The sequence below is a fragment of the Alligator sinensis genome, unplaced genomic scaffold, assembly GCF_000455745.1.
Source record: "Alligator sinensis unplaced genomic scaffold, ASM45574v1 scaffold989_2, whole genome shotgun sequence".
In the NCBI taxonomy this organism is placed as follows: domain Eukaryota; kingdom Metazoa; phylum Chordata; order Crocodylia; family Alligatoridae; genus Alligator; species Alligator sinensis.
In genome coordinates this window covers 25,796-35,576 of record NW_005842162.1, presented here as the reverse complement: position 1 = coordinate 35,576, position 9,781 = coordinate 25,796, and the positions used below count along the sequence as shown (strand labels likewise).

Here is a 9,781-nt window from a genome sequence, read left to right as displayed (position 1 = left end):
GGATTCACAACCCTAAACATTTATTAATAAAAGTCAATCTTATAAATATATAAATATTGTACATATGTTTATATCCATGTTCCTTTCCCTTCTGATAAGTTAATGTAAATAAATGTGTATATAGTTAAGTCCCCTGACTGTCCTGGCCTGGTTCTATAGGGATGGAGGGAAACTGAGTGGTCTGCAGTTCCCCTCCCCACCCACAGCACACCTGCCAGCTAACAATCCCCTTCAACTGGAGAATGGGAGTATATGCCCAAGTTACCTGGGCTACAATAACAAAAGGAATCCTTCAATGCTATCCTAGCAGACATCTGGCCAAAGGGATTTGGCTAAGAACAGATTCATTTGTGGCCACGGACCTGCAGTATGTTGCCAGTGCCAGCAGCCATGTTCCTGGCTTAGAATAGGACTGCAGTCTTGAATGACAAATACCCTGAAGAGGGGGGCTGCAATATGTCCGCGACTGATGTAAGGGAAAAATCTCACAATCTACCACTGCAGCTGTGCTTACATTAAACTAGATAGAGTGAGGCTGGACAGCTGGTGAGTGGTCCCTGTGGAGAGATCAGAGTCCTGGCCCTGTACTAGGCATTGCTTATCTCCTTGGGCAACTTCCTGTGGGTCAAATGACTAAGGGCAGGTGACTGAGAGCAGCCAGCATCTCATAGAGCAAGAGCAGAGCTGGGAATGAACACTTTGTCCAGAAGGACACTGAAGAGCACAGATGTGGGAGTCTGCACACCATAAGAGCAGCAGGTCCAGTTAGGAAGGGGGTTGAACCTATACAATTTCCTAGGCTAGGTTGAGAGCTATAGGTTTTTTTGGCCCATGGTTTTGCTGGTTGGTCACAGCCATGCAATGGTGCTGATGTCTAAGCAGATCCTTAGCATTTGTCCTTCAGCCTTTTCTTCATCTCCCCTTTGCATCAGTCTGCTTAACAGCCAGATGGTCTACACTAACCTAATCTTGTGGTAGGTTTCCATCAATTTTGTGGCAAGGGAAATCCCATGTTCACTGCCCATTGCACTGTGGGTGTACTGATGGGTTCCCATGGTGAGACCTGCCCATTGTACTTCGGGCATCCTGACTCCTCCAGGTTTCTCCCATGCAGGAAACTTGACTGCACAATTTTGTGATGATGGAGGACTGTATGTGTGCTTTCCCCAGGCTTGCTCCTCAGCCTTTTGGCAGAGGATGTAAAATGCCATTAAGGGTTTGAAGGGTGGGTGTGTGTGCATGCATGTTGCTTTATTTTTGTGCATATACACTAGCCCCTGTATTCAGCAGTTCACATTTCTATTAACGTGAATAGGACTTTGGTAGAAAGGGGACCATGGTGACCACAGTTTGAGGATTCCCCAATGACACACTTTTCCATCAGAAGAAGCCAATTTGTAAAAACCAAAATTATTTCTGGGGAAAGCTGAGTTTTGAAAAATCTTCCCATTTGGAAAAAAAAAGTTTTGAAACCATCCAAAGGCTCTGTTTAGATATTCCAGTCCTGAAACAGAAGTTTCATTCTTCAGTTTGAAATTACTTTTCTTTGAAATTTTAGTTAATTTCTAGTATAAAAATGGTAAAATAAATAAAATGAAACATTTTACAGTTAACAAAATGAAAGGCTTCAGATGACCTGACCTATTTTTTTTTGTTAGTAGTATTAGCTGCATGTCAATATTTTTGAAATTTGAACTTTTATTACTTGAGATGGGCAAACTTCCTGAAATCTAAAAAAAAAAAAAAAAATCTCACAGGAAGGAAAATTATTTTCCTTCCAAGATCTAAATATGACCCCAGCATTTTATAAAAATGAATATTTTATTCCCCTTTATCAACAGTCTCTAGGTCATGGGTAGATGTTGTGTTTGACAGCTAGTATATGGTGGTATAGAAACAAAGTCATAGCTGTTATATCACTATTCTCTGCAGGCAGAAAAGGGCAAGCCACCACAGTTTAGCTTTCATTTAATGTGGGATAAATATCTGCATGTGGGCAGCAGTCACTGAGCAGTGATGCACAGTAAAGCTCCACTCCTTTTATCTCATGGTATCTTGTTCATGTGCCCCTGCCTTGTGTAAGCTTGTCTGTCACATCCATACAAAAGCTGACAAACTACACTAGTTTCTACAGCTTTTCCATTCTGCACAGATTCTGCCAGATTCACTGGTTAAACAGTTTTATTTGCACCAGAATCACATCCCAGTCCCTGAGGTACCAGTGAGGTCAAACTTATCTCTGCCTTGGGTTTTGAGAGATCAGGAAACCATTGGGTTTCCAGTTTGATTTGGCTAGCAGACCAAAAGGAAGGAATAAAGGTGGTGTGGGGGCAGAGGGAAAGATATTAAGATACACTGATTCAGAGTGAGGGGGAGAAAATGGAGAAGGTCAGGGCTCAGCTGGGTAAGAGAAAGCATGGGAACTTGAATAAAGCTACAGTGCAAGGGGGTAGTAATAGTGAGGCACTTCTCCAAGAGGGTACTTTAGTCTTGCTTTATGGGTAGCCTACACCTAATCCTCTTCCTCCGGTAAGCTTTATCCTTAGCATGAACACTCGCATAACCCTTCTGCCAAGTCCTGCTGACAATAAAAAGGCTGGTTCAGTTACCTCAGTGTTTCTTCTGAAAATCTCAAAACAGCCACCACTTGAGCCCTCACATCAGCTGTTGCACTTGGGTGCCCTCAACAAGCCCTATGCTCATAGTCATAAGCAATGCACCCAAGTGCTAAAAACAAAGAAACCTATTGAGGAGGAGGAGGAGAAAAAGGGAACAGAATAACTTGGGGAAGCCAGCAGCTAATACATGGACAATACTTAGGGAGAACCCATCCCTGGAGGACACACTGGCCTCTTTCATGGCTGTGGGCACCTAATTATGCCATGTGTTCTGTCATTAGCCCTCACCCTCTGACCCTCCTCTGTTGATCCCCTCACTAGGGCTGGAGGTATCTGAATTCTGGGCAGGTCCATCTCTTCCATTTGACTGACATACTGGTCCAGGGAAATTCATCTCCTTGCTCAGCTGAAGCAGCCACACATCTGAGACCTGTTGGGGGAAGTGTGGGGGGTGGGCAGTGAAGTGGCTGCCCACTGCACCATCAGCCTAAGCAACCTCAGGGCTGCTTGCCCACTTCCATCTGACTCCATATTGTCCCATTTTGTCCCATTTCCCCTTCCCCCCACCCATCCCACAGCAGCCACAGTCCTCAGAGGGGATGGGGTTCACACAAGCCCCAGTAAAGTCTAGGCCACAAAGCACACTCCTGCAGCCAGCTCTTCCTTAGCCTTGTCAAGAACTCCTCTACACCCAAACCACTCCAGGATCCAGGTAGCTCTCTGTCCCAGGCACTTGCAAGCCCATTCCCTGGTCCATGCGTTACTCATCAGGGATAATGGTCTTTGATTTCCCCCAGATTCAAAACCTAACCTTACCCAGGATGGCCTAAATTGATGCACAATTGACATACACATGAGGTCCAGCCCATTCAGCCCTTCCCCCTCCCTCACCAGGAGAGAGCTGCAGAGGGCTCTCTGTCCTTTGAGGTCTCTGTACCTCCGGTGTTCTCAAGCCTCAGTGTCATCCATACCAATAATGGCCTTATGTGGGTCCTGCTGGGACAGTTTCATTCATGCAACCTCCATGGTCCTGGCATAAGCAGAGTTACACAGGAGGAATGCTCCTACCCCAATGTTCCCAAGCCCTCACTGGCCCAGGCACAGCACCACTGACTGAATATCTTGCTACACAGCATCGAGCTCTGCTCTCCCTGCTGACCTCAGCTGCAACTTTTTACTTTCTTGTGGTTGAGAGTGAAGTCGGATATCTCGTGGGTACCACACTGTGCCAAGCTGTGGGTGGGAGACCACTGCTCCGCCATGTAGCTTTGACTGGCATAGGTTGCTCTGCAGGCTGGATAATGTGGCCCTGTGTCCAGATCAGGCTGGTGCACAGCCCAATTTAAGCACCTGGGATCCAGCCAGCACATGGCTGGAACCAGGCCTACAGAGCTGGGCTGGCAAGTTGGATGGCACATATGGAACAACCCCACATCCTGACTCTCTCCAGGATTTGGCCTTCTGGCCAACCATGCATCACTCCTCCAACCCATGGGGCTAGAAGCTTGGGCACCGCCGGACTAGAGCCTCATCCCTGCTTTCATGCCAGTGTTACTCATGATGCTGGCCCACACCCTGGAAACCCAGGTACTAAAATCACCATCATAGTGCTTCATGCTTTTTGACAGCCCTACACAGAGCTTTATTAAAGCCTAACGTAGAGCTACTTACTGTAGCACTTCTCTTACCCAATTCTTCCCTGATATTCCAGTTCCCCTTCTTGGATGTCTTTCCCTGATGCTTTTGCTACTGGCTTCTTCCTTAGCTTCTAAGGGTGTCGGTCAAAGGACAAACTAGTGGTGACCATGCCATGATCCCACCATTTGCAAATGGAAGGCAGGCTCACAAACAGGATGAGGGAGTTGCCACAGTCTGCAGGGTGGACTAGTACAAACAGGCGGTCATTGAATAGGATGGGTGCCCCAGTGGGGGAAGGGAACAGGTGACAACTGGTATTCACACCGCCAAGGCACAGTCCAGCAGAAGGCTATGTTCCTCTTTCCATGTGAGAGTGTGCTATCTTTTCACCGAGGCTCAGTTTACATAAGCATAACTGAGAAGACAATTTGGCCCTTAGTGCTGTTTCAGACCATGAGCCAGGACAGTGTGCTGGAGAGGAAAGCAGTAGGAGATCTGTTGACTCAGGGAAGGGATGCCAGCAGGCTCTCCTCAAAGCGAAGGGCATAATTGTTATCTTGTGCCCAAATCAGGGAACTGTGCCCAGGAGCCTGGGCAAACACAGAGCAAGCTCTGGCAGGCAAGGGCAGCTTGGTGCAACAATGTAAAACAAGCAGGGTCTAAGTGATCATGTCACAGAAGAGATTAGATTCCTTCTCGACAATGTTGCTGAGTGGAATTACGAGCCTCAGGTGTATGAGACAAGGGCTCCTCAATCCTCCTCTTCCTTCCTAATTCACAAAGGCTGTGGTCAAAGGAACGTGACAGCTGCTGCTTTGTGACCAACTGAGACAGAACCAATAGATCAGCCAAGGCACCAGATAAAGGACTATGAGAGCTTACTGTGTTCCCTCAATGTGTAACTCCACCAACTTCAGTGAACTTACAGTGCCTGAATCCCAGGAAGAGTCTGTGTCTCCTGCAGTTCTGGAAACCCTACCTCACTGGATGAGCTGACACACACAGATACTGTAGTTCCAGACTACCTAGCTAGATGGCCCTTGCCCTTTTAAGGGCCATGGGGGGGAGGGGGGGCACTGCAACAAGCCATGGTGAGGGGTATAGTTTTGTTTGTGTGAGCTTTTCATTCCTGTGCCCTGAAGGAAGGCCCTGAATAGACTATTGTGTGTGACATTAGTCCTTCCTGGCTGGACAGATGTGCCTTAGCTTATATCTGTTTGTCAGTACGTTTCCACCACTGTACAGGTATTGCAAAGTTCCCTATGAAAGTGTCCCTTCTCTCCAAAAGTCATAGGGCTTTAATGTAGGTGAGAAGATCTTAAGCGATAGCTCTGGGCTGCACAGGCAAAGCTACATATTTATCCACAAAATGGCCAGAGAGTGCTAGTCATAAGTTTCTTTCTTTGACTTCTGTAATGCAGTATCCATTCTTGCATTGCCTTCTGGGCACTCAAATCTTGGGCTGTGCTGTCACCCAACCGAACATCCACTTCCACAGGGCGTGCCTTCCATATAGCAGTGTGGTTGGGGACTCCATAACAGGGTTGTGGGGTCCAAGCTTGGAACAGGCTACCTAGAGAAGTTGCAGTCTCCATCCCTTGGAAATTTTCATGGGCAGGTTAGACAGAGACTAGTCTGGGATGATAAAGTCAGGGACAATCCTGTCTTGAGCAGGGGCTGGACTGGATGACCACGTGGTCACTTACACCCTTACATTCCTATGATCCCTAATCATATGACCAGCCTTTGGGAGAGGATCTGGGCAGGATCTCCCAGTGGGTATGTGACAGAGCTCTTGGTGCTCCTTGGTGACACTGGCTTGATAGAAACAGGAGCTATATAGCCCTGAAGAGACAGGATGGAAACTATCCTGTGTCCAGGCTTCTTTCTGTCAGCGCAGTGCGAGTGCTGGAAGCAGCAACTGGTGTTTGATAACGTAGTGATACCGTACCACACAGGCTCCGTGAATTAGTTTCTCCTTCTCACATTTTATGAATGGCTCAGAAGGTATGAGCTGGGGGTTGTTGGGAAAGGCTCACAGCAAACAAACAACAGGTGCTTGTAGGCAGAGCAGAGCTGGTTTTATTTACAGAGGCACACTCATCTAATTGCTCATACAGAGACCATGATCAATAGCAATCTTCTTATTGACAGAGCCCACAGTGGCAGAGCTATAACAGATGCAAGGCGTGATGCTTACACATACAAGATAGTCTGCATTCACTAAGCTCAGGAGAGGTATGGCAAGTAGGTGCTAAAAGGGTTGTGGGGTTTGGGGGTTTTTCTCCTCTCTTCTACTTATGTCACAGTTACCAAAGCAACAGAGTATGAGTCATCAAACTGCAACATGGAAGGAATAGAGGAGCAGGTTCTTCTCTTAATTCTTTCACTTAGATGGGAAATGTATGAGCACCTGTGTTGTATGAACACCCCTTTGCACCTTCAAACAGCCTGTTCCAGCTACCAGAAGCAGATTCTACTTGTTTGTTCCCTTAGAAACAAGGGCTGATCTATTCTTACACTTTAAGGCAAGTTTTTCCTTTTTTTTTTCCCTGGATAAAACTTCACATGATTCTGTTTTGGTTTAGCAAGAAATACTGCAGTAAATAGATGGTTTTCCTACAGAAATCTTGAGAAAAAAGCAGTGTAAGATGTATTTGAAGTGAAGGTTGATCAGATCAGTAGCATTATTAAGGGGGTGGCGACTGAGGCACCAATCCTGGATACCGAGTTGGAGGGAAGGGAGGGGACTAAAAAATAGTAGCTGCAGCACTGCCTTCCTGGCTGTTCCAATGCCACTGGCAGTACAGTCACTGACCCTGCCCCATGTGCCACTATTGCCGAAGGTGTAGGAGTACCCACATATTTCTCTGGGTCACACAACAGGTGTTAGTAGCAAATCAGCAGAGCTTGTGAGGATTTGTAATTTAGTAGATAAGCAGAACAAGTGTATCTTACATACTAGAAATTCAGAAGGAAAAGCCCCAGGAGGTAGAGACAAGTGGTAAAAATACTTCTTACTACACTCCTGCTATTCCTCACTCTTCAGAGTGTAAAATCAGCAATATAGCAATGTAGTTGGGTACCAAAGCTAAGTAGAGATAGTCAAAAAGCCTGAGGCTGAATTGATTCAGTCTTTGCAGGTTATTCTAAAATGCAGACATTAAATTGAAACAGAACTGAACACACATTTACCTTTGATTCAGGAAATGCAGTCATATGCCTGCAATGGCTCAGGCCAGAGGCCAGGGGATGCTACAGCACAGCTCTCCGGCACATAGCCAGCATGAGCTGTGTGTTTGCTTCCTCTTCCTGCTGCCCCCAAGGTCTTTGGGATTTGCAGTCCAGAATTACTACAGCAGGACTCTGCAGGGTTACTCATCACGTCCTCTTCCTGCTTCTAGGTGCCTCTGGGATTTGTAGTCCACAGTGGCAGCCAGCAGTAAGTTTGAGCAGGGGAAGGGGTGTTTAACCCCCCTCCCTGGCCCCAGACTCCAGCTGGAGTTTGCCTGGGAATGGGCAGTCCTCCCCGCTGCAGACTGGGTTGCATCCCCAGCCAGGCTTGCCACCCCCCTTGTCAGCCAGCCCTCGCTGCTCCAGCTAGGGAGTAGAGGCGCGGGGCCAGCCCTGCCCTCTGGAACAGAACCAAGTCCAGGGCTGCAAAAGCATGCTGAGGGACCATGATTTGACTTGAACCAGAAAGGGATCTACAACAAAAGTTTCATAAACAGGTTTGGCCCAAATCAGTTAAGTCTGATACTACATTCAACAAGGTTTATCTTAAACCAGTTTCAGCCATTTTGAAACTGGTTTATGTGAACTGAGCTTCTATTCTGTTACAGGTTTAAACCAGTTTCTGATCACTTAAATAGGTTCATGTGTAACTTCTGGCCCTAGCCCAAGGCATAAGGGCAACAGTGACTTCTGTCTGCTGACATGCCACTAATGCAATCACAATCACAATTGTGCAGTTGGTAACACCCATACTTTTCATCCCCTCTAGCCAAGCTGGTACTCAGGGTGGTCACCCCACCCTACTTACATCACTGTGTAACATACTACCTTGTCCGCCCACTGTCTGCTGGATTGATGCCCCATGTGCTAAATGAGCCCTTTCCTACCTCATCCACTTGCACCCAAAGGGTGAAACTTTCAGAAGAATGTGAGGAATTTTGGAACACCAGGTGCATTAGTTTTCAGTGCTTGTAAATCTTCCCAGCAGGCTTGAATATACACGCCCATGTGTGTCCCATCCTACTGGGGACAATGCTGTTGAATTTTCCCCTCTCCTGCTCAATCTGTGTCACATTTCACAAAGTGTTTTCCTTCTTTTGTGTTTTCTTACACACAAAGTGGAAGGGGGTTGCTAAGGTCTGGCAAATCTGAGTGCCTTTATTCCAGAAAACAGTGCTTTTAACTGAGCTTTGCTTGAGCAACACTTACAAGGTGCAAAATCTTTGTGGATTGACTCTGAAGAAGAGATAAGCACTGCATACCTAGAGCCACAATAGCTGAGTTTCACAGTTCCCAGTGACGTGACAATTCAGCCATGGCTAGAAAACGAGTCATTTCAAAGTGTGTTAGCCACCATATTTAGCACAGTCTTAGACAGGACTTCCCACCTAAGGTAAAGGTGGGGAGTCATGCTTAATAGCATGATCAATGGTTGTGGCCAGTCCTTTTGAAGAGTTGTCAGCAGCTTGTACACTTGTATGCACACCCTGTTTTTATAGGGCAGTCATGATCACGGAGCACTGCAGAGTCCATGGTATGAAGTCTGGAGAAAGCACCATGTCCAGTAGATTAAGGCCAACAATAAGAGTCAGGAGACATGATCCTAGGCTGTGCCACCAACCCACTCTCAAAGTGCTGAGCATAATTAATAGTAACTGCTAGTAGCAGAAAACATAACAGTTGTTTCAAGAAGGACTTTTAATGAGCTGTGGACATGTTCCTTTCCTTCTGGTTATACACCTGCTGCTTTTCAAAGATGGCCAACAATTTATGGGGGCGAGAGGAGGAAATGACATCAATGCAGGAGAAGTCAGTGATATAAAGCAGACCTATCTATGACTGTGCATTACTGTGGGTCAGCCTAAGGCAGAACTTGTTCTCTCCTGTGTCCTTTCAGGTCTGTGCTATGTAAGTCACACCAGATGCTCAGAATGCTCCCCTCTGGTCTGAAAACCTCTTAAATCATGAACCGTGCTCTGGTGACACATAGCCAGACCCAGACACAGGCATGGGCGAACTAGGCAGCTGCCCAGGGCCTGAACAGAAAGGGGACCCAAAAATTAAAAAATAAAATTACAGTTGCAAAAACAAAAGTTTTAATATTGCACATATACGTGACTGGTAATGTTATCAATTGAGAATGCATTATTCAAAGATATAAATACCATAGATGTGATAAAGACTTTTGCAACAAAAAAATCATTATCTCTCGCAAAGGGAGGGCCCAATACTAAAAGTTTGCCCAGGACCGCCAGGAGTCTAGGTATGGCACTATGTATAACCTAAGGGTA

General features: G+C 46.4%; 1 pseudogene; it reads left to right on the top strand.

Annotated features, from left to right (window-relative positions):
* Window positions 1–985: 985 nt before the first annotated feature.
* Window positions 986–1,170, top strand: LOC112550605 (annotated as a pseudogene).
* The last annotated feature ends 8,611 nt before the right edge of the window (window positions 1,171–9,781 follow it).